This window comes from Triticum aestivum, chromosome 7A (assembly GCF_018294505.1).
Source record: "Triticum aestivum cultivar Chinese Spring chromosome 7A, IWGSC CS RefSeq v2.1, whole genome shotgun sequence".
Taxonomy (NCBI): Eukaryota; Viridiplantae; Streptophyta; class Magnoliopsida; order Poales; family Poaceae; genus Triticum; species Triticum aestivum.
The window spans coordinates 692,868,531-692,882,493 of NC_057812.1; the positions used below are offsets into that span (position 1 = coordinate 692,868,531).

Below are 13,963 nucleotides of genomic sequence, written 5' to 3' on the forward strand. Positions count from 1 at the left end.
TTTTTAATAAAAAATTGAAAAAAGAATGAAAAAACAAAATGAGAAAAAGTAAAACAAAAAAACATAAGATGAGTAAATCCGACCGAAAATAGAAGAAACACCAATCCAAGCATCCCAAAACAGAACTTGGGTAGGAGAAAAACAGGACATAAACTTCCGTAAATCTGAGACTGGGCGAGGCCGGCCCATACAAAACCCGACCGATCTAGCAAGCGGCCGGCTGCTCGCTAGTCGTGCCGAGCGGCCGGTCTAAAACAAACAATTTTAGTCTCTAATCCATAAAAGATAATAGTTTGTCCTTTTCAATTGATAAAAAATACTACAACAGCAAACATGTGAACAGATATGAACGTATTTATTTTAGGTTTTCAAATTTTTAAAAAATCATAACTTTTAGATCACACTTCGGAATTAAGATCCGTTTTCACCGTTGGAATCTTCGCGACGTGTTCTTCAAAAGTAAATCCCATATGGGGATGTTTCGACGAACTAGTCTTCCTGTCAACTAAATATCAATATGTGTGCAACTAGAGTACATGCAGCGCCAACTAAGCATATGCGCGTGCCAATAGTCCTGAAGCAGGCTAGACATCAATGTGTGTGCAACTAGACTACATTGTCGCGCCAACTGAGTATATGTGTGTCAATAGTCCTGTTAACTAAACATCAATGCGTGTGCAACCAGACTACATTGCCACGCCAACTGAGCATATATGTGTGTAACTAGTCCTGCCAACTAAATATCAATTTGTGTGCAATTAGATTACATTGCCACGTCAATTGCGCATATGTGTGTGCAACTAGTGTCCTGCCAACTAAAACATCAATATGTGTGCAATTAGATTAAATTACAAGCCAACTGAGCCTATGTGTGTGCAACTAGTGTCCTGCCAACTAAATATCAATGTGTGCGCAACTAGACTATGTTACATGCCAACTAAACATCAATATATGTGCAACTAGATTACATTACAAGATATGACAATTCATATGCGACTATGCGGACCCGATTGTGCAACTCTGTGGCCGTGCATGTGCCAACTAGGACTACTATGTGTTTCGCAAAAAAAACTAGGACTACTATGTGTGCAACTACAACTATTATGGATGCAGCTCCAAAAAACTGGGTTTGAAAAAAATTGCACCATGCAGTATTAAAGTTGCACAAAGCAGTACTGAAATTGCACAATATAGCGTGAAAGTTGGCATCAAAAAAAACTCGTCGAAACATACTCATGCAGGATCTAGTTTCAAAGATCTTATCACAAAGAATTCAACAGTGAAGATGGATCTGAATTCCGACACGCGGTTTGAAAGATATGGCTTTTTAAAAATTCAGAAAACCAAAATAATTGTACGTGAAGCTATTTCTTTCAAATCAGATTAACTAGTATGAACACATTAAATGCTGATAACGACATGTACTAGCAGATAAAAAAACAAGTCATGCATGGCTAGAAAGCCCGACTGCTCATTCTCATCAATTAGCGCGCGGTCACTTTTTAGATTTTGGATACAAAACCTACATGGGCGACGTGTAGCATTAGTACACTATTTCACACATATGCGTCGAATACGAAATGCCCAAGACGGGAGGTCCTATTTGGAGTATAGCTCTTCCCCGGTCCCTGCTAGAACACACGTGCATTGCTACGTGCAATAGTGCATATTAAATAAATCAAACAAATGATTAAAATCCTCTAGGATTTTAAAATTCAATCGTCCCAAATTCAAATCATATGTGGAGGAAAATATCATTGTCCGGACTATCTGTTATGTTATCTTCAACATCCGGGTCCAACACAAAAACCCCACCCTACACGCACCTTTCTCTTCTCCTGTCGACTCCCCTTCCTACTTGGTTTCCCGCCGTAGTGAGACATTTCTCATTGGTACCCTCTCCTTTAAAACAGAGTGACACCCACCCCACCTTCGTCGTGTGTTGCAATAAGGATGAAATTTTTCATATTTCAAATATAATAAAATGGGTTGAACTAACCCATACTATTGCCACAAAATAACAAACAACTATAGAGATCATTCTCAAAGATCCATTCAACTTTGCAAAAACACACAGTAAAATAATTTGTTTTAAGGGTTTCTAATTGTATCGCAATTGGTGTCAATATTTTTCTCCCATTTCGCATATCTCGTATCTATTTTAAGTTTGCTCAACATGTCAATGTCAATGATGAAACGACGTCATATGTCCCTTGAATTCTGCAACCGGTGAAACAGAAGAAAAAACACATACACACTGACGTGGGAGGCGACTGACAATCGGAACATATTTCCAGACACCAATAAGATCACCTCCAGCCCACACATCACTCCTTGCTAGGAGGGATACTTGTGGTTCTTCTCTTCCTCGTCCTCCCCTACATCTTCTACTCATAGCCTTTTCGTCAACCCGTTTCGTTGGCACCAACCAGTACCACATCAACATCAGTGCGTTCGTCAGCAACGCCTCATCTTCTTCTTCCTCCTTCCTCACCAGCTTTAGTTATTGTTCCTACTTATTTCCTATAATACTATTTCTTTCTTTTGTCGCTTTATTTTTTGGAACACTACTCTTTTCTTCTCCAACACCATAGACCACATGGTCATTTTAGTTCGTTTTCCTTCTTATTCTTGAAACACTCTTCCTTTCTACTATAGCATAAACCACCTGGCTAGTATAGTGTCGTGATGTCATCGACCGCGAATGTTTCGGCAACCACCAGTGTGTGGACATCCTGCAGAGCATGGTCATCATCCATCTTGGTTAACACTTAGTCACCCATGTCACGAGCGGATGGTGGTTGTTGTCCATGTTGGCAAGCGGTGCTCGGCCACGTCGCTAAGAGCTTGTTGACCGTCCTTGCCCTGCGAGTGCTTTCAAAATGATTCGACACGATTAAATGTATGCTTAATTAATTGGACAAATAATTAACTGCATGCCTAATTCTTTGCATGCCTAATTAACTATCACCAAATTATTTAATTGTCTTCTTAATTGGAAAAATCTCTACCTCTAAGTATCAATCTATCTATACCTATACTAATTTTGGATTCCGCGGAAATTACCACATTAATTAGAAATTACTGGCCGTTCATCTACTGGGCCCGAATTATAACGGTGTAGATCCACCCATATAAGCCTTGCAATCAAAGAAAAAACCAACATAACGTTTGCTGTAAAAAAGCAATCTAGAGCACCTTTCAAAAAAAACAATCAAAAGAATCTATCGTATCTATCTATCTATCTATATCTATCTATCTATCTATCTATCTATCTATACCTATACTAATTTTGGACTCCCCAGAAATTACCACATTAATTAGAACTTACTGGCCGTTCATCTACTAGGCCCGAATTATAACGGTGTAGATCCACCCATATAAGCCTTGCAATCAAAGAAAAAACCAACATAACGTTTGTTGTAAAAAAGCAATCTAGAGCACCTTTCAAAAAAAACAATCAAAAGAATCTATCGTATCTATCTATCTATCTATATACCTATACTAATTAGGCACTTTCTAAAAATTCTCACGTTAATTAGATTTTACGAGCCGTTAATCTGGTGGGCCCGAATTATTACGGTGTAGATTGATTCATTGAACTAAAAAAAACTCACATATATCTCTCATCTCTCCCAGAACCCAACGCTCTTAATCTCTCACATCTATCTGAACGAAATAAAGAGTCCACAACAATCATGGGATGAGATTCAATCTAGATGCAAAACCTGCCCGCGTGTTAAGAAAAACTGTCCATGCACTTTTGTAAAAGAAAAAAAAGGATTCAGCTATGTAAAAAAACTCATTGCGTCATCGAGCGATGCTCTCCCTCCGCCGACTCTCGCCTCTTCTCTCTCGATCCCCCTCCACCGCCGCCTCGCCTCTCCATCTCTCTCTCTCTCTCTCTCTCTCTCTCTCTCTCTCCACGATCTATTCTTCTTCATTATCTCTCTCTCCCTAGATGGAAGACAAATCCATCCACAATCTCTTCCTCTCCATTATCTACCTCGCCCTCACAGGAGAACAAAATCGTAGGATGGATTCCATGTCTTCAAGGAGTTTTTCCTAATGTATTAGATCCATATTTTTTTCACACTATTTATTCTAGATTTGTTTTCTTGCAGGTTTAGAGCGGAATCAATTTTTGCCGTCTCCACGAATTGGATCCTGAATCTTCTCACGTATAAATTTTGGATGCTTTATTGAGATCAGGTCGGAGCACACGAACAATGCCCATCATCGCTGCTCAAGATTCTCCCACTCTGCATGAAGTTTGTCTCTGGTCGGTTGCTGTCATTGGGCAGGTTAGCGAATCGTCCTCCCACCCAATATTTTTTAGCAATTATTTGTTCCGCTGGTTAGATGAAACATGTTGCTTACTTATTGCACGAAGAACTGACTTGATCATAGTGTTACTCTCTTTTTTTGAATTAAATCCTTAATTTGATAGCTGCTTCCCTAAATTAGTTTTAGAACAATAAATCAATTGACAGTAGAGTAGCGCATGTACGTGCAAAGTTAGATAGGCAGGTGGATAGATTCCGTCGAAGTCACACGTACGAAGCTAGCTCACATACGTAGAGCCGCCGCCTTGATGCATGTACGACAGTACGTACAGAGGAACAGGAAAATTTCGACTAGAAACACGCACGCACACGACACAGGAGCACACAGCGAATTGATGGCCACAGGACCATGTGAGTCCTGTTTGATTTCTTTCTATTGATCCCACTATCCATTACATATGAGGTGTTATTTACATACATGTATATATATTACTTGGCTTGACTTAATACAAACCTGGCATGCGCATCCACGTAGGATACACATGCATACACGGCGGACGCGGGATTAACTCTAATACCCTAGAGGGTAAACAAGTACTAATCTTCAGAATTTTGTGTCCATAGCGATTAATCTTTTTGTATTCCTTTAATTTGTTATATTCAAGTTCTACATTATTTCTTTTTTGCAGTCTTTGGTTGAAAACAATGGTCTGCGATATACTCGATGCGAAGGATTCCTGGAAAGGTAATTAGGCTTTAGCATGTCATTAACCCTGAAAGCAATGAAATATTTTTTTTCTAGCGATTTGTTATACTGTTTTTTCAATCACATTAGTAGAGTACGCAGTTCACATTGTTTACATACTACACGGCAACCAAGAGTTAATCAAAGTTTTGTACTCGGCTTGCGCCTCTAATAATCTCCGCAATTTTGTATTCCTTTCATATGTATTGAAGTTATGTTTTATTTTTTTCTTTGCTTCGAAAGCAATGGCACCTGATATGCTTGATTCAATTAGCAAGGAAATTGATTAAATAGGAAATTAGGACTTATAGAAGCTATTATGAATTTATAGGCTTCTTTGTCTATCATAATGCATTGTATTTGCTTCATAGCAAGGTAATGAAACATTGGTTAGCAAGATATGGCCATTGGTCTACCAAGCTTCCGTTTACATGGTATCAAATTTTTGGTTACATCTTTGTGGAATTTCCATCCATTTGAAGGTGACAACATACTGGTATTTTTTTCACATGATGAAATTTCACGATATAAAATGTCTAAAAAAATTGGGATAGCCAAACAAAGATGCACATTTTCTAGCATTGATGTTCTTTCGAGCAAAGATGCTAGACGATTTACTTATCTGGTAGAACTATATTTGTTGAAATTATGAATTCATGTGGTCTCTCCATATTAACACTGCCTAAAAAAGAACCATGTAATTTGCACCGTTACATGTGATTTGGGTGCAACAACAATCTGCACCATGTTTTAGGAAGAGTAAAAATATGATTAAGAAATCTGCAATATTATGGATAGATATGGATGATTGTGACATCAATAGAGGACAAACAAATACAGAAAATATGTGCACAGCAATTGGTAGATGCCAATACCTCATGTATAGTTACCAAGATTATTGTGTATAGGATGCTCTATATTGTTCACTATCTACCACATGCCACATTATATAATTATTCTTTTGTGTTAATTAACAAAAAAATGTTTTCGTATAAGCATGTTGCTGACAATAAGATAATTGTGCAGGAAACCAAAAAGACTAGGATGGGAACACATGTTGCATTTTATTCTGATGAAGAATTGGGAATAAGGGCATTCAGGATAGAGATGTGGCAGCATTGATATAATACTGGAAAACAATGCTGATGTTGAGCATTCAGAAATCAGAGGAACCAAGATTATTCGAAGATCAACATAAGTACGAGCACAAGCAAATTCAGGAATTGAATAGGATAAGTATGTAAGCTTTCTTGGTGTATTTTCCTGTTCTTTCATAATATAAGTATCAGGCCTCAATAATTGCTATAGACATTTAAGTTAGTGACTAATACATTCTTTTTATTGTTTTCCAGTAGAAAACTTCAAAGCAAGCGTTGATTGCTGATGAAGTCATTGTAAACCAGCATAAAAAATTTGGGACAGGGAGCACAAGTCGTGTTATGCATCTTGATGAAGAATCAAAAACTAAGGGATGAAAGGAAATGAATGAATCAAAATTCATGGAATAAAGAACAGTGATGAAGAAGACCGCAAATCAAAGACTGGAAGGTTCTCAAAGTCATAAAGATTCCAAACTGAGGACATTGTGTAATGGGGTTGATAAACAATCGGCGACCTGAGACATTCCAAAACATGGTGCATCAAGGACTAAAAAACAAGTAGTGCATTGATAAATATTTAGTGACATTTAGGATTTTTCAAAAATGTACATGCACATCAGATTTGTACTAAATGTACATGCACATCAGTTTTTTATTACAAAAATGCCAATTAATCTGTAGTAGATGTTTGGGTTATATCTAAATGTCTAAAACAATTAAATATTGATCGCCCCTATTGCTCACTAGCCATGGTTAACATGTGTCAAACTTAGTGGAACAAATCAAAACAACAAGATCTAACTATTACAACAAAACCAGGAATTAAGCATATACCCGTTAATCTACCTGGATTATATAATGACATTGAAATATAATACAGTAATATATCAGGTGACCAAACATTCCAAATGTGAAAATAAAACAAATACACAGGAAAAGGTTGCTACCTAAGTAAACCAAGCTCCCAGCTTGCGATACTAGAACCTAATGGTAGTCATCTAACATCATTAGAGCAGAAACAAAGGAAGCTATATCGGAAAGAAAGAAATATTCCATCTGACATTTTCAATAGGCATAATTACTTGTCTGTCTAATCAATTATTTGCATTAATGACTCAGTTTCCAAATTGATACGGTGTGAAAAATTCTATTTAAATGGGCCTAATTAGTTGCATATGTAATTAAGTATCTAAGCAAGCCCTTCTGACGCACACACCCTTCTGGCACGGGCTCAGCTCATTTACCTTTTTTTTCTTTACCTTGAGAAAATGGGGAATGTGAGACCCGAAGCCTAAACTATGAGATTCAATACAAAACGCGATAACCAACGGGGAGACCTCACTTGTTGTGTCTAGGCACTTCTTTCTTAATGTAATCCTAAACCTTACAAAAACTTCTATTTTTTCTTTGTTTTTTTCTTTTTTCTCTTTCTATCTTTTTCTTTTCAATATGCGCGAAGTTTTTTTAATTCATGAAAAAAAATCAAAATCATGAACTTTTTTGTCGAAACACATAATCTTTTTTCAAATTTGTAAACTTGTTTTTAAATCCTTGAATTGTTTTTTCAAATACATTAATCTTTTGTTCAAAATCAGTGATCTTCCTACCAAATTCGTGATTATTTTAAAAACATCATGAATTTTTTTCCGATATCATGAATTTTTTCCCAAAATCAATGAACTTTTCTCGAATTTGTGAACTTTTTCCCAAAACTGATAAACATTGTTTTAAAATTGCATGAAATTTTATCCCAAGATCGATGAATTTTTGGAAACCAACGAGCCTTATTTCAAATTAATGAATTTTTTTCAATTTGGCGAACATTTATTCAAAAAACTACAAAATATTTACATATTCGTGATTTTTCTTTGAAAATTACGAAGTTTCTTTGAATTCGGTGAAAAAATTTGTTCTTTGTGAATTTTTTATACCTTTTATAAACATGATTTTCTCTTTTTTTTGAGACAACATCGCGAAGCTTTTTATTATGTCGTCACAATGTTTACAGGGACGAAAGAAAGGTCACCCGGATTGCCTAACCACACACGGCGGCCAATCTCAAGTGAAAAAGCATGCTTCGCTAAGTTGTGAGCCTCGAAATTCGAGCTCCTAAATTCGTGATTGAAAGAACACAAAGTAAAAGTTTTAGAGTGGTCTCTAATCTCACGAATAACAGCACCATAAGTAGTTGCGCTGCCCTTGTTGATATCCTCGATAACCACCTTACAATCGGAAGATACAAAAATCCTACCCTCATAAAGATCTTCAGCCAATGCTAGCGACTCCCGGACTGCAATTGCATCCAGAGTTGTAGGGTCCTCAATTCCCGTTAGAGTAAAAACGGATGCACCCAAAAACAAGCCCTGATGATCCCTGCAAACTGCTGCAACTGCTCCTGCAGCATGTCTTCTGTTAATCGCCGCATCTACATTGATCTTAAAGAAGACATGCTTTTTCTCAAAACGAAGACGGTGAACGGTCAATCGGTCAACAGTGGGCCGTTCAACTGCCGCCGGTTAATCGTGACACAGCGAACCAGGATAACCGGCAAGCCCTCGAACAATGTGATTCGCTTGGCCGGCCCATGAGTGCGCCGGTTACTCTCCTCGGTGCTTAAGGCGCTAGGGTGGAGCTCTCCCGCAGTGAGATGGGCAACCCCCTCGCCTCAAGAGCTTTCTTAACGGGCGTCGTATCACGTGAATCCAGCATCCATCATGCATCCATGTGTCCGCTTCTTTTCAACCATCCAATGTAAATCGTGTGTGTCTCCTCGTCTGAATGTATTTTTACACTAAACCGCCTGCCCCCGGATTTCTTATTTGCATAAGTGTCCCCTGAACAATGAAGAACATCACAACCTCAATATGTTCCTAATCCCTTCCGCCCATGTTGCTCTCCCAACGGCCCCGTCGATCTGGCTCGCCCTGTCCAGGCGCCGGCCGGCCGGCGAACCATGTTTGCACTCGTACAGCACGCCGAAGGTCTCCGCCGCCGAGTCAACCACCCTCCGCAACCTCCGGAGTCGTCCACCTCGTCGTCGGCCCAGCCGCCGACACCAAAGACGGCCGTAACCTCTGCACTCCACACTCGTCCAGCACGTCGGCGGTCCCCACCGTCAAGGCAGCTGCCTGCCCCAACCTCTGCAGTTATCCACATCGTTGCCGGCCCAGCCACCAAGGCCACTGACGGCCGTAACGTCTGCACCTTCTACTGACACGCTGCAGACTAGCGTGGGCAGCGAGTACAGAGTGTACTGCGACTTGCTGCAGACTCCCTTGGAGAGCAAAATGACAACCAAGTCTGTGCATGCCTGTACTACTTGCACACTGAGCTTCTGAATGCCTGTACTACTTGTTCTTGTTCGATGTATGCATGTAGTACTTGCAAATGAGCTTCTGAATGTGGATTGTGATCTTGTAGAATGCAAACTATTGTTGGGTGTACAGCTTCAGAGTTGTGATCTTGTACAACTTCAGAGTTGTAAATGGAAATTGAAGAAACACACATCTATTTCTTATTACCTGTTCCTATTGGCATTTGAGGTGTCCCTTACATACTGCATGATGCAATATAACTCAAATGATGGTAGTCCGATGTATCTTCAAAATTTCTGGACATGATGCAGGCTAACAGTAGCAAGCAGCCCAAATGAATCCATGGATAAAACAGCCTGTTGCTGCTCCTTGGAAACCTAGTGCCTCAGTCTCCACTCAAATTTTCTTGAACAATACATAAATAAGAACAAGTTTCGAAAGCACCAGACACAACTGGAACACAAAGCATGTTCTGACCACTACATAGATTGAATTAAACACACATCCAATGTGACAGAAATAAGACAAAAGCTGGAGAATAAAAATAACTTCTCATCCATTACATAGATTGAAAAATTCTGTAAAACTAACAAAATGGAATTAATAAGCCATGTGTCTTTTACGGAGTTGCGGCTATCATGATTGACCATTTGGAAGCATGTCTTGCACATTCATGGTTTCTTTTCCTTGACCTTTTTTGCTTGGACAATTGCGACTGTCATGAAAACCTATTTGGTTGCATGTCTTGCACAAGCGTGCAACCTTGGCCTTGGCTTCTTTGTTCCTCTCCTTTTGTACTAAATCCTTTCCTGCTCATTGCATTTGCCAGCTATTTGTTGATCCCATTGGTGCACCCACATGTACATGATAAGCCTTGTAAATTAACCGGATAAATGACACAATATTGGCATAGATAGTACATCCCAATCTGTATTCAGCCAACAATGCTAATGGAAAGGACTGAAGCAAAGTGATCTGATACATAATGTAGTATATAATGATGCTCCTGTAACTTGGTATACTCCATGCAACACGGCAACAAGTCATAAAAAATAACAGAGAGACATTTTCATAAAAGACTTATTTTTCATCCATTACAACGTACACAAATCAATTAGAGTTCTTTCTTATTTGTTACCTGACGCTCCATGTGTCCTACTTAAATTCAGTTCATTGTCTGCAGTTGTAGAGGTTTTTGTGGCCACAGCAGTGCAAGTGAGATGGTCTTCCTGATGGGTACATGTTGAGGAAAATTCAGGGTCCCCACATGATGAATTAGGGAGGAACGAGGGCAAGCAGGTTCTAGCCATCGAAGTTGATGCAGATTCATTGTCCATGACAGCAGAAATCGCCATGGTTGTTGGTTGCGCTATATCTAGCAAGGAGGACTTGTCCACCATGCTGATCGGGAGTTGGCCATGCTGATCGGGAGTTGGGAGATGGATTCCTTCATGGTCGTCGTGGCGATTACCCGTGGCCGTGATTGATCAGGCAGATGCATGCCGCCGTGGCCGTCGTTGGGATACAGGTCGAGGGCTTACTCTTAGATTGGGAAACGATTGGGGAGTGGTGAACTGGGAGAGCTGCCCTCGCTGGGGTTTATTTTGCAAAATTGACAGGGCAAACTTGGCTGGAGGCGGGCGTGTTTGTGCAAAAATAGGCCGAACTAACAGCAGGCACAAGATCTTGATCTAACGATTGGCGACGAGGGGATGCATGGATGCCGGGTTCACGTGATATGGTATCTTAACGGGGCAGCTAAGCACGGACGAGCGTTGATTATTTTTCCTTTTATTTACATTTCTCAAAAGTATAGAAACTATGTTTGAATTTTAAAAAAGTACATCGTGCATTCAAAGAAATGTCGATTTCACTCTAAAACAAATGTTCACTCAACCTTTAAACAAAGTGTGTGCGACTTGAAAATTGTTTGTGACATTAAAAAAATATTCACGTATTTCAAAAAAGTTTGAGGCTTTTAAGAACAAAAGATTTATACAATGTAAAAGAAAATTTCACTCACGTGTTAAATTTTTATTGGTACCATTAATAAATTGACATTTTTCAAATGTTTATAACATGTAAAAACATGTTTTCGTAAGTTCAAAAAAATGTTTCATACCATTCAAAAAATATATGTGACATTCATAAAATGTTAACATGTTTCAAATAATTGTATGTGACATTTAAAATAAAAACATTATAAGACTAAAAAACGTTATACAACGTAAAAACAATGTTTGTGTCATATAACATTCCCCACCATTAAAAAAAACATGACATTCCCAAAAAATTATTCAAGCATCTCAATGTTAATACATTGAAAACCAATGTCCGTGTAACATCAAAAAAAGTTTCATGTCAATTATAAAAATGGTCAACGTGTATTTCAAAATGTTTAATATTTATTCAACCAAATGTTCCAAACATGATTTTGAAACCAATAATAAATCAAGTATCATGAAAAATGGTCAGTTTATATCAAAATATGTTACGCATCTATAAAAAAATGTTCAACATTAAATTGTTTTACATTTATTTGAAATAATAAAATAAAAAAGTAACAAAAAAGGAGAAAACCGACGAACAAACACAGAAACCAGCACATTAAAAATGAAAAATAAGCCTAAACACTGTAAACAAACTAAAACAACCGCAAACTGCAAAAAAAATGAAAATCACCATAGAAAGCACGTAGAAAAAATAAAGGGAAAAAAACAAAAGCTAGTAATAGAAGCCTTCCTGAAAATTGCTCCCCAGGACCCGTATTGTGCTGGCCCATCTTGTTAAGCTCTACTTCAGTGGTGCGGCTACATCGCCTGACGAAAGCTGGAGCAACCGCTCATGTCAGGGCGTCGCAAATGAGCCAACCAAGATAGGTTCCAGACATGTTCGTCTTTGTCCTGTTTTTACCTTCATTCTTTTTCTATTTATTATTATTATTTTCGAAAGTATTGTAAAACACATATATTTAGAAACATAAAACAAGTAAAAAATAAATAGTAAATTTGAAAAAATCTTCACAATGTAAAACAAATGGAGCTTAATTTAGAAAGAAAAAGTTTATAGCATATTAGAGTAATGTTTGTGACATTTTAAATATGTTCACATGTTTCCAAAAATATGTGATATTATAAAAAAATCATATATTTCAAAACATTTAATGTATATAAAATAAAGGTGTCAAATGCATATAAAATATGTTGAAAGCAAACAGATGTATTTGGAAAATGTTATAACTACATCAAAAACATGTTTTAGATGTATATGAAAAATGTACAATGTTTATGAAAAAGTAGAAATCATACATGTATATGAAATAATTGTTAATCATGCTATTTAAAAATGCTAACCATGTATTAAATTTTCTGATCATATATTAATACATATTAAAGATGTATAAAAACTGTTGATGATGTGTTGAGCATTTGTTAATGGCAATAAATATTTTCTTATATACAATGTACATTTTTGTACACTTCAGAAACATTTTCATATGCATTTTTAACATTTTTATAATACTAATTTAAATTCTTGAATATATGGTTTTTGATATCTGTTTTCCATTAATGCACTTTCTACATTTTTAGTATACAATATCACATTTTTATATACACTTTTAACATTTTTTTGAAAACATGGTCAACATTTTTTCATATGAACAAAAGAAAATAAGGAAACCACTCTTGCAAAAAGCACGGAAGACAGTAAAACCGAGAAAGAATGAAAAAAACAAAACTAATAAAAATACAAAAAGAAACCGAAGAAAAAGTAAATAAAAAGGTGAAAACCAGGAAAAAATGATGAAAAGCCAATAAAGAGACAAAGTAAACCGGTGAAAATCAAAGAAGAAAAAACCTGATAAAAACTGAAGAAAAGCCAGGGCAAAAAAGGAAACGTAAATAAAAGGAAACAAGAAAACCGAGAAAGAAAGAAAAGAACTGAAGTATAATGAAGAAAGAAACCCAAAGAAAACTGGAAAAGGAATTTAAAAAATAGTGGAAATTACAAAATAATACGAAAAAGGAAAGAAAGGGGGAAAATGAAACAAACAGCGATAAAAACGAACCAAGGAACGAAGACGTTATACTTGGCTGGCCCATTCGCGCAGCGCTTCATAAAATTTCGGGCGAGGGGAGTTATCATCATGATTTAAGCGAGATATAGCTCCCGCGCTATTTGAGTCAGCGCATTCTTGTGTCTCGCTGGTAGCAAGACCTAAGGAACCCTCGTTCAAGGGGCATTGCGACAGCGTCGTTTCATTTCTCTTTTTTTCACATTTACCGATTACGTTTTTTGCTTTTTTTACCTTTGTTTATACTATATAATATTCTCAATAAAAATATTACAAAAAACACTGTAAAAAACATTTTTATAAATATTGATCAAGCATTTGAAAAAATTTAAATGCATATAAAGAGATGTTTATCATGTATACAAAAAACATTGTGTATCAAAATTTTGATCATGTATTTAAAAACTATTAATCAAGGCGTTTAAAAAAATGTCGAGCAAATA

The 13,963-nt window shown here is 37.2% G+C and overlaps 1 long non-coding RNA gene across 3 annotated transcripts; it reads left to right on the top strand.

Annotated features, from left to right (window-relative positions):
* The first annotated feature begins 3,798 nt into the window (after positions 1-3,798).
* On the top strand, positions 3,799-6,739 carry LOC123154831 (uncharacterized). 3 transcript variants are annotated; one of them, XR_006477084.1, is made up of 6 exons: positions 3,799-4,031; positions 4,125-4,304; positions 4,822-4,880; positions 4,976-5,031; positions 6,058-6,267; positions 6,384-6,739. It is a non-coding gene; the product is annotated as an uncharacterized lncRNA (long non-coding RNA). The 3 variants fall into 3 exon arrangements; XR_006477085.1 differs by having other exon boundaries at positions 4,822-4,872; XR_006477083.1 differs by lacking the exon at positions 4,822-4,880.
* Positions 6,740-13,963: the final 7,224 nt, after the last annotated feature.